At 47.0% G+C, this 11,472-nt stretch overlaps 1 long non-coding RNA gene across 1 annotated transcript; it reads right to left on the bottom strand.

The window, feature by feature from the left end:
- Window positions 1–544: 544 nt before the first annotated feature.
- Window positions 545–4,250, bottom strand: LOC119341656. Its single transcript, XR_005165229.1, has 4 exons — window positions 4,152–4,250; window positions 3,530–3,623; window positions 2,573–2,782; window positions 545–2,488 (listed from the first exon to the last, which is right to left on the bottom strand). It is a non-coding gene; the product is annotated as an uncharacterized LOC119341656 (long non-coding RNA).
- Between the last annotated feature and the right edge of the window lie 7,222 nt (window positions 4,251–11,472).

Genomic DNA, 11,472 nt, shown 5'->3' with positions numbered 1-11,472 from the left:
GGATGATACATATGCTAACTGATTCTTCTCCGTGAGGAGGTCTTTAAGAGGGTCTTCTCCGAGAGGAGATCTTAAATGCAACGAGGATCTTCTCCGAAGAGGTGTCGGTCCCTCGTGGTGGAGTAGATCCGGATGGATGAGCAAGGCTCTATCTCAAAGTATGAGCTATCACAATGCTAAACCTAGAAGAGAGGTGGAGGAGTCATATATACTAGATCGGGTTCGCGCCTTGGCGCAAGGGTGCTGGTCACAACATTTTTACAAAGCATGTAACAATTTGTCGGTAGGAACCCAAGTATAGCATGTGCAGACAACCAATTGTGTTAGAAGCAAAACATAATGTGACTGAAGATGACATCAGGTTATAAGGCAGAATCAAGCTCGGTGCTTTCATACGACCAGAGATAAAACACAGGACCATACACTTTTTATGACAGAGATATGTATTAAAATCTAAAGTCTATACATGTCTTTGTTCAGAGCAAACTGAAAATAGCAACATACCACCAGGTGGTACCTTCCACTACAAAGACAACAACGGGAATCTTTATGTGTTTGCTGATGGTGTGACTTGCACAAGTAACTCCACACTTAGTCCGACAAAATGATGAGGGGTTCCATGTCTCCATGGAGCTGGCAGATCTGAGAAGCACAAAGGATGACATTAGGAGTAAACTGGAGATATCATGAACACAAATTTGCCAAAAAATGCAGGGATCAAACCGAAACGTGCTAATTGAATTGGGAGTACAACAGTCACTTGATTTTATGCAGACCTGGCAAATAAAAGTAAAAGTAAGCACAATGGAGATGTACTGTCATACAGTGAAAATAGGGAAAAAATACAGTTATCTGGTTCATGTTTATTGCCTCCTTGGTGCAGAGACAAATATTAAGAAGCTCATGAGGAATTAGTAGTCACCATGCTCTGTTTAGCACGCATAGTTGAGTAGTACATCATAGAAAAAACATATGTATTTTAGAGCTAGAAGGAATGATAAATTAGAGACCAGTATCAGCTATGCCACTGCTATAAATAGGAGTCCAGTTACACACTACTAACTATAGTTCCCCATATAATATAGAGTCGAATTTCTTTTGAAGACGTATACCTCAAAATACACACATTGAGTACTCATGTGCTGGGTAGTGACAGCGGCTCGTTTCATGTGCAATGAAAATTCAGAGGTCTTCTCCAAATAAATGAAAATAGCAGCTTTCTAAGAAAGAAAGAAAAGTTTGCATACACAGGCACAAACTATATTCACTGAATACTGACTAATAAGACCACCACATCTAGAATAAAAACAGTAAAGAATCCCAAGGCCAAAGCACACCCTGAACATTAACTTGCATATTGTTGGCATCAAAAAAGTAGAACTACCAAAATCAACCCAATAACTAATTAGGCCAAACACTCTAGGAGGCAGACATGTTTATAGCCAACAATAGTTTGCATTCATAGGGAAAGCCGATCTCTAACTTAGTACCCTATATTGTACAACCATGCATCTCATCTCAAAGACCATTTAGGTTTATTCATGTCATGCTTGAAATATATATCTGTTACTACATGGACAAACATTGGTATGAGAGAGAAGAAATCTTTACATAAGAGAGAGAAGAGTTCCTAACCAGACTAAATCAAGGACCAACAAAGAACAATAAAAGATCAAGAACAACTTATATGCAATAAAGTTATAAGAGAGAATAAATCTTTACACAAGACGGCTATAAACACTGGAGCATAAGTAAGCAACGCCTTTAAATACAAATAAAAAGGGTTTGATGTTCATTGCATAGTGGGCTCAGATTTGCCTTTCCTCGATCATATAACCTACCCCCATCATCTCTTATCACCAGATCAATCTGTTTATACAATGGAGCTTCCCTGGTTATCAATCAACAAGAATGACCATCCAAGGACAGATCAATAGGTATCACAGGATCAAAAATGATTCTAGAGACAACAGGGAGGATCCAACTTGATACCCATAGGTACCTCGATTGCTCAAAGGCACACTTATTTCAGCCACAGTTAATCATCATCGCCCTAGCACGAACACCACCGCCACAGACAAAGCAAAATGACGAGAATACCCTCGGCGGGGCACCAAAATAACGCATGGTGGCACGAAACAGAGTGAAATTATTCATTCTAGCAGTGTTTGCCCTAGATCCAACGGCCCAGCCTTCTCCAGATCTTGATCGGACGGACGAAAACACATCAAGGGGAACGATCCAACGGCTGAGAATCACTGAGCTCTGAGGAGGCTTGTAGGAACATCCATCTCTTATTTCTTGATGTCACATACAGTAGCCAAAGAAGAGGAACAGGAGGAAGATGGAGCTCACCGAGGGAGGTTGTAGCTGAGGCAATACTAAGTGCGCGCCGGGGTTGCGCCTGAACGCCGTCCAACCGGCGAGGAATCGCGTCGGAGTTGCACCTTGCACCGTCCCGCCGACGAGCACAAACGCATCAAACAACCTGTGTAAGAAAGGCATCACTGTTTATCAGAAACAATTATTTAGTAATTACTATTTAGCAGAATGGCTAATAGATAAGACATACAGGTGCAAAGATCTCATGCTCTCATGGTTAAGCCTGTCTTTTTTGAGAAAAGACACCCCCGAGTCAATCACCTCACCTAGCGGTAGCACAAGAGCAAGCTTGTCTTTCTCTCCCATTCCTTCAGCGTCAATACTGCCGCCACCATAAATCCAGAACCAGAAGATGATAGCTCAATAATATAGTACATGTGCCATGCCACGCTTTATAAACCTACATGAAGCACAGCAAACCCTCAAATATAATTTTCTGTACAACATCAACAATAATAATGTCAGTGAAAGCGACCAGAATGCCGATATTGTCGCACGTCATTTTTAGACTGTTCTTGATTAGCTAGCATCTTCAGGTTAGCTAGGATTAAGTCTTGGTTTTGTAAAGCTTGTACACACAGAGAGCTTAACCCAGACAAATTAAAATTAATTCATGGAATGGAAGGATATGTACTAACCATTAGTTATCTAAAATCTAAAAAATGCTCAAGGTTTGTGTAGTAGTAAATGGAGCAAAATGGAAACATACATATGTACAAATCCAAGAACAACACCAACTGAAGGATTGATCCTTTCCAAAGAACTTTGGAAGATGTAGGCATAGATTTAACCTTGGATATCTGGACCAACCTCTGATAATTCACCTATCTAAATATATATGTCATCAAGCATTAACTACACGATTATCTGCCTAGGAAGTTCTGCACAGTGTATGGATTAAGCAACTAATGCTCGTGAACCTAATGCACAGTGTATGGATTAAGCAACTAATTCAACCCTGGTTCAGAAACAGAGGTAACAAAAACATAGGCATTTTAAGCACCAGAAGAAAATCAATATTCATATGAATCATTTAAATAAACCAGGTCAATATAATCACACATGATTAGAAGGAAATAACCGCATTGTTATTGGCCAGGGGCAGGGCCATCGCCGCTCAATGCTGCAAGAACAGATCGTCGCTCACCTGAACCAAGGCACAAATCCAAAGCTGTCTGTGGCTAGTGCAAGACCATTGGGGTACCAAAACCCATAAAACATCTCATCCATACCTGATCGATCTGCAAGCAAACGTTACAAAGTAAATGCACGAGGTTAACCATTTTTCAGGGACAACTTATGAAAAAGCAGCATACACTACAAAAAAACATAGGAGCAATGTTGGAAGATAGGTCCACCCATGAAAATCCATTAGCAGCACACAAAACAACAAAGAAGGCAATCAAAAGAAGACTAACCTGCACATTCCATATTTAATTTTAAACTGAGCATAGATATGAACCTGAACTATTTTACCTAAACATATGATTAGGATAAATCTATGGTTAGGATAAGCCTTAAAGAGCTACATGTACATGCCTGAGACACCGTAGATTTCCTATTCAAGCATATAGTCAGGATAATCTGAAATAAGTAGGACCTACAGGCCTAAATACTGTAGATTCGAAATCACATGTTAAATTTTATCTCATACTAAGCTTATTACCTAAACTACATGGCTGTTGTCCACACGGGGAGAGAGAGAGATGTGTGAGAGAGAAGGAAGCGAGGAGAAGGAAGAAAAGGGGCGCAGTTCCCCCACGACTCACCGGCGCGGCCGATTGCAGGAGGAGAAGACATCATAGTGCGGGAGCAAGGATGAGGCGCGTTGTGCTCTGTCCAGTCGAGGCATCCATGGCGGCGTTCCTGCGAAAAAAGTAGAGGAAGAGAGAGGTAAGGAGCAGCAGGGGAGAAGAAGAAGAGAGAGAGAGAGGGGGAGGCATCCATGGCGGCGTTCCTGTGAAAAATGCTTTGTGACTAACCAACAAAATTAGAAAACAATTGGATAAGAAGAATTTATGATAAAGGCTAGAAGATATAAAAGGACACCAAATTTAAACCGAGCCTTTGTTTCTATCATTTTTTTCCACCTAGAATGAAAAGCACAATCTGCGAGGAACTTGCAAAGCCAATCAGTACATACATGGTTTTAGAAGAACACGAACATAACTTTTCTTCATTAGGACTTTTGCAATTTATTAGGAAGAATTTGTTTCAGGAGGGCAAGCACAAGTTCATCATGATGCAACAGTGAACATTCACCGTGTAAAATCAAGATTACCTGAGACGGTGTTGTGGACCAGCCAAACCATCTAGTGTCGCTGCAACTTCACAAAATGCTATGAGTCTCTCCCTGTTGCCATGCACTACTACCTACGAGTTAAACAAACATGTTTTTATTGCCTCGGTCTTAAAAATGTGATGACAATATAACACTGACAAGCACAAAGCCTAATGATTTAAGGAGAGTGCTCGGCCTTTTCTGTCAGGATCAAACTTTGGACTAGATGTTCTTGCATCCATTATTTCTCCACAAAATTAAACATTGGAAGAGTACCATCATTTCACCAGCCTCTTATTCTGCTCTATTAATATTGCTTATTTTCTGAAATATGTGTCCCTACATTAGCTTTCTGAATATGTGACACATTACATCATATTAACTTGTAAAGGAGAGGAACTAAATCAAGCTAGGCAATAGAAGAGCAAGAGGAGCTTACCCATCTTCTTCTTCCCGCGCTTCTCCGGATGAACAGTGGCGGCTCGGGTCGGGGCAGCATTTTGGGCCAGGCGTGCGGGCAGCGCTGTCATGGCTCACACAAGCGGTGGCACGGCCATTTCGTGGCACCAACAAACATGGGCCTACAGATCAACAATTATTATAGTTAAGAGTATGAACAACCATGATCAAGTGCAGTTCAACAATCAAATAGGATGAGAATAACGGACATGCTATACACAATAATCATAATAAAATAATAATAATTGAGGCCTCATCCTTAAATTGTAAAAGAAAATTAAGCCTGCACTTGATCCTGTTTTTTGCTACTAATCAGTGAGTCCCTATTATTAGCTAAAAGGGGACCAACATTTATCTTTGTTCTTGCAAATTGTGATTAATATCACTGAACAACAATACTATAGGATATCTTGTAGTGCAGCAATCATGTACACTTATGTTCTTATTAGCCAACTAAGCAAGCAGAAAAACTAAAAACAATGCATCACTGTGTAGATAAGCGACAAGCAAGCAAACTGAACAACTAACACCCTGTATATAGTATCTTTGCTACAATCTAACGATCACACATAACACTTACATATGTAATTCACAGCAAAAAAATATTGAGCTTTCTCATAACAAAGAAAACAATTCTTGCATAATACCTGCAAAGCAATCTGGTTGGAACCTGCAAAGCCAATCAAGCCCACAACATCAACAGCCCCTCATTTCTAGTGAATGTATCCGTTCAGTATATTCACCAATTGCCCATCCCTATTCTGCAAAGAACAGAACATCACTCAAAAGCTTGCTTTGATTTTCATCGAACAACTTGTAGACATACAACTTGTACACATGTACAGAAAAGATTATGCACAAACAAATATGAGAAGGCGAGTACATGAGATAAGAGATCGGGCTAATCAGGAGGAAGAGAGAAGTGTGGGTACCTGCAAGAAAAGGATAGAGAAATTGGAGGTGCATGGAGGTGGTACGGTGTCTTCTTCCTCTTCTCCTCCTGCTCCCTCCCTTCTCTAAATCCATCTTTCATCTCGTGCTGGGTACATGAGGCCGACACGGCCGACTGACCTTGAGGAGAAGGGAACACAGTCAGGAGTTGGCAGCAAGAGGGGGTCAAAGAAGAGGAAAGAAAGAGAGACAAAAATGAACCTGCAGATAATCGCATCTGGCAGTGCTTGGGGATGGCGGCGCGCCGGGGTCGAACCGGTCCACGGCGGGCCCCTCGCCGCCTTCCTCGGTCCGGGAAGAGGAGCGGGAGCCGGCCGTCATCATCGGCGGTGACGAGGCGGGTGGGCACCACGACGGCCACACAGAGGGAGAACGCTTCTGTCTGCCTATCCTCCCCGTACGAGCGCCGTGTCGACTGCAGTAGAGAAGGGGAGGGGCGCGGCGGCGGCTGCAGTGGAGAAGGGGAGGAGCAGGGAAGGGGAGGAGCGTGCTGGGAGATGGCTGAGCCACGACAACGACGTCTGAGGGGCGTCGGCAGTGGCGAAGTGGGCGGGGCAGCGAGGTCTGGTGGAGGGAGAGGTGGGGGAGAGGAAGAGGAAGGGAGGCGGGTGCGTGGGAGGGAGCGAGGCGGATGCGGGAGGGAGGAGGAGCCGGCTAGGGTTTCAACACGGGCGTGGCCCCCTTTTATACCCCTTGTACGCGAAATGATGAGAATGCCCTCGGCGGGGTAGCGTAATTACGCGCGGTGGCACGAAACAAAGTGAAACATTCATTCCAGCAGTGTTTGCCCCAGATCCAACGGCCAAGCCTTCTCCAGATCTCGATCGGACGGACGAAAACGCATCAAGGGGAACGATCCGACGGTCAAGAGTTGCTAAACTCTGAGAGCGCCCGGGAGTGACTCGATCCCTTATTTCTCGATAGGCTAAGGGGACAAAGGGGTACATGGGCCTCAGCCCAACACGCGCACGCAGGCGGGGTCCGGATCATCCGGGTGGGGAACCAGATGATCCGGGCTCTGTCCGGATGATCCAGGTGATGGCCCGGATGAGTTGATGATGCACACGGTGGCGGCGTTGGCCCGGATGTCCGGATGGGGGTCTAGATGTCCGGCTGGTGTCCGGATGATCCGGGTGCTCGTCCGGAGGATCCAGCTTTGGGTGTCGTTGGGCTTGGCTGTTTTCCTCTCCGTCTTCACGCATGTCTTCCGCTTCCGATTCTCCTTGCTTCCTAGCTTCTCCATGGCTAACTCCTTGGTACCTGAGTATGCAAAGCTTCTCCGTTTGAGGTAGTAGCCATGTCCCGTGTGATTCGAAAGGGAGTTGTGAGAGGAGTGATGTCACCTTGGTTTCGAGAGCTCTTGCACGTGCTCTTGTCATAGGTCCAAGTGGTGTTGTAGGAGATGTAGATGCGTCCATGGGGATGATCATGGGATGCTCCGCATCACCCCCCCCTTGGGAAAGATCTGACCTCGGATCGAAAGCTTCATCACCATGGTATGGCGAGAGGTCTTTGACGTTGAAGATGTCGCTCACGCTGTAGTTGTCGCTCGGGAGGTCGATCTTGTAAGCATCGTTGTTGTAGCGTGTGATACGTCACCATCGTATCTATAATTTTTGATTGTTCCATGCCAACATTCTTCAACTTTCATATACTTTTGGCAACTTTTTATACTATTTTTGGGACTAACATATTGATCCAGTGCCCAGTGTCAGTTCCTGTTTGTTGCATGTTTTATGTTTCACAGAAACCCAATATCAAACGGAATCCAAACAGGATAAAAATAGACGGAGAATTATTTTGGAATATTTGGGATTTTCCGGAGGAAGAATCAACGCGAAACGGTGCCCGAGGTGGCCAGGAGATAGGGGGGCGCGCCCTCCCCAATGGGCGTGCATGGCACTCTCCTGGGCCACCCGTAAGGCAGTTGACGCTCTTCTTTTGCCGCAAGAAAGATAATTTTATGAGAAAAATCTGGGCGAAAGATTCACCCCAATCGGAGTTACGGATCTGCGGATATAAAAGAAACAGTGAAGGGGAAGAATCTGAGAACACAGAAATAGAGAGAGACACAGAGACAAATCCAATCTCGGAGGGGCTCTCGCCCCTCCCACGCCATGGGAGCCAAGGACCAGAAGGGAAACCCTTCTCCCATCTAGGGAGAAGGTCAAGGAAGAAGAAGAAGAAGCGGGGCTCTCTCCCCCTTGCTTTCGGTGGGGCCGGCCCCAATGCTTACAGTAGCAAATTTCCCTCAAGTGGATGACCTAAGGTTTATCAATCCGTGGGAGGCGTAGGATGAAGATGGTCTCTCTCAAACAACCCTGCAACCAAATAACAAAGAGTCTCTTGTGTCCCCAACACACCCAATACAATGGTAAATTGTATAGGTGCACTAGTTCGGCGAAGAGATGGTGATACAAGTGCAATATGGATAGTAGATATAGGTTTTTGTAATCTGAAAATATAAAAACAGCAAGGTAACTAATGATAAAAGTGAGCACAAACAGTATTGCAATGCTAGGAAACAAGGCATAGGGTTCATACTTTCACTAGTGCAAGTTCTCTCAACAATAATAACATAACTGGATCATATAACTATCCCTTAACATGCAACAAAGAGTCACTCCAAAGCCACTAATAGCGGAGAACAAACGAAGAGATTATGGCAGGGTACGAAACCACCTCAAAGTTATCCTTTCTGCTCAATCTATTCAAGAGTCTGTAGTAAAATAACACAAAGCTATTCTTTCCGTTCGATCTATCATAGAGTTTGTACTAGAATAACACCTTAAGACACAAATCAACCAAAACCCTAATGTCACCTAGATACTCCATTGTCACCTCAAGTATCCGTGGGCATGATTATATGATATGCATCACACAATCTCAGATTCATCTATTCAACCAACACAAAGTACTTCAAAGAGTGCCCCAAAGTTTCTACCGGAGAGTCAAGACGAAAACGTGTGCCAACCCCTATGCATAGGTTCATGGGCGGAACCCGCAAGTTGATCACCAAAACATACATCAAGTGGATCACGTGATATCCCATTGTCACCATAGATAAGCACGGCAAGACATACATCAAGTGTTCTCAAATCCTTAAAAACTCAATCCGATAAGATAACTTCAAAGGGAAAACTCAATCCATTACAAGAGAGTAGAGGGGGAGAAACATCATAAGATCCAACTATAGTAGCAAAGCTCGCGATACATCAAGATCGTGTCATAGAGAGAACACGAGAGAGAGAGAGAGATCAAACACATAGCTACTGGTACATACCCTCAGCCCCGAGGGTGAACTACTCCCTCCTCGTCATGGAGAGCATCAGGATGATGAAGATGGCCACCGGTGAGGGATCCCCCTCCGGCAGGGTACCGGAACGGGCTCCCGAGAGGTTTTTGGTGGCTACAGAGGCTTGCGGCGGCGGAACTCCCGATCTATTGTTCGCTTCGATGTTTTTAGGGTATATGGGAATATATAGGCGAAAGAAGTCGGTCAATGGAGCCATGAGGGGCCCACGAGAGTGGAGGGCGCGCCCAGGGGGGTGGGCGCGCCCCCCTATCTCGTGTCCTCCTCGAAGCTTCCCTGGCTTGCACTCCAAGTTCCCTGGATTGCTTCTGTTCCAAAAATAAGTTTCCCGAAGGTTTCATTCCGTTTGGACTCCCTTTGATATTCCTTTTCTTCGAAACACTAAAATAGGCAATAAAACAACAATATGGGCTAGGCCTCCGGTTAATAGGTTAGTCCCAAAAATAATGTAAAAGTGTAAAGTAAAGCCCATAAACATTCAAAATAGATAATAAAATAGCACGAATGCTTCATAAATTATAGATACGTTGGAGACGTATCAGCCCTCCACCCTCTGTATTCCGCCAACGCGGCTGATGATGGGCTCAATGCGCTCCTCGAGCACCGAGAGGTCTGCATCGCCCGACAAGCTATCCAGCACGGTGTCGAAGTCAAGTTCGGGGTTCCAGTATGCCAGCTTGGTGAGGACCTTTATCATGGCGCCCCAGCAAAGTTTCCGGGCCTCGCTGGACAAGGAGCTCGCCCAGTTGGAGTCGAATCGTTCCAGGGTTCCAAGAACACCCTCGAAGAACAAGGTCAGCTTGGCGTTGGGGCTCGTGCTTGATTCTGGGGCGTACCTCACATCCGGCATCCCCATGTCGGCCAACTGCTTGGTGATCCTATTGGTGACGTCGGCGAGGCGGCTGATCCAAAGGTTCTCGCCCTTCACAAAATCCGCGTGGTTGGCCTTGTCGTTCTTCCGCAGCTGCCTCTCCTCCGCCAGGCTCTTGGTCAGGGTTCCCTCCCGGTCTTTGGCCTCCGTGAGCATCTTCTCAAGACCCTCCAGCTTCAGCTTCAGGTCCTCGATGGAGTCGTTGGCGCGGACAAGCTGCTTGGCCTTGGTGAGGATGTCGTCCTGCGCCTCCGTTAGGGTGCAGCTGGTCGAGTCCCTTTCCTTCGTCAGCTGATCAGCCCTGGCCTTCAGGCCGTCCTGCTCCACCTCCAGCTCCTTCACCTTGTTGCCGTGGGCCAGAGCTTGGGCATCGAGCGCTTCCTTGTGCTTATGCTCCAGCTCATGGGTCCGCGCTGCGGCGAGCTTCTCGACCTCTTCATCCTTGCCGCGGAGTGCGGCGGCAAGCGTCGCCTCACGGGCGGCGAGGTCCTCCTCCTGGGAGTCCAGCTCGGCCTGGCGCTGGGACCGGATGGCCTCGGCCTTGGAGGCCTCCTCCCTCGCCTCCTCCTGGGTCTTCTCGATGTCGGCCTGCTTCAAGAGAAGCTCCAGCTCACGCTGCACCAGCTGGCCTTGGGCGGCCTTCAGCTCCTCGTGGGCCTGGTGGAACCAGGCCTGTGCCTCGACAACGCGCTTCCCAACATCCGCCTCCGCCTGGCCCGCCATCGCCTCCCTGGACTTCGCCTTGTCCAGGTGGGTGCGATGGAGCGTCTGCAGCTTCCAGAAGCTGGCGCCCATGGCCTGAAGAAGCTGCTCCTCCTGGGTGCCACCGCCACCAGCGCTCGGTTCCTCGACAACCTCGAGCCCGGCAGTGGCAAGCACTTCATCATTGAACACCTCCCCCTCGGCCGATGCCCTGGTGCTCGCCATCCCGGGGAGGTGGACGAACAAGTCATCGCTCACCTTCAGATATTTGCCGGAGTCGGGGGCAGCGGACGAGGAGGGTTGGTCGTCAACCTCCTCCTCCTCGGTGGCGTCCTTGCCGGCCTCCCCGGCAGGGCCCTCACCGGCCTCCTCGGCAGCGGCTTTGCCGGCCTCCCTGGCGGTGCCCTTGCCGCCCCCCTCGGCGACAGCCTCGCCGGTCTATTTGGCAAGCCCCTTGGCGGCATCCTCGACCGTAGTCTCGGTGGCCTCCTTGGCGGCGACCTCAGCCTCGGC

This window comes from Triticum dicoccoides, chromosome 7B, assembly GCF_002162155.2.
Source record: "Triticum dicoccoides isolate Atlit2015 ecotype Zavitan chromosome 7B, WEW_v2.0, whole genome shotgun sequence".
In the NCBI taxonomy this organism is placed as follows: Eukaryota; Viridiplantae; Streptophyta; class Magnoliopsida; order Poales; family Poaceae; genus Triticum; species Triticum dicoccoides.
The sequence above is the reverse complement of the archived record's forward strand: the minus strand, read 5'-3'. Positions and strand labels throughout refer to the sequence as shown.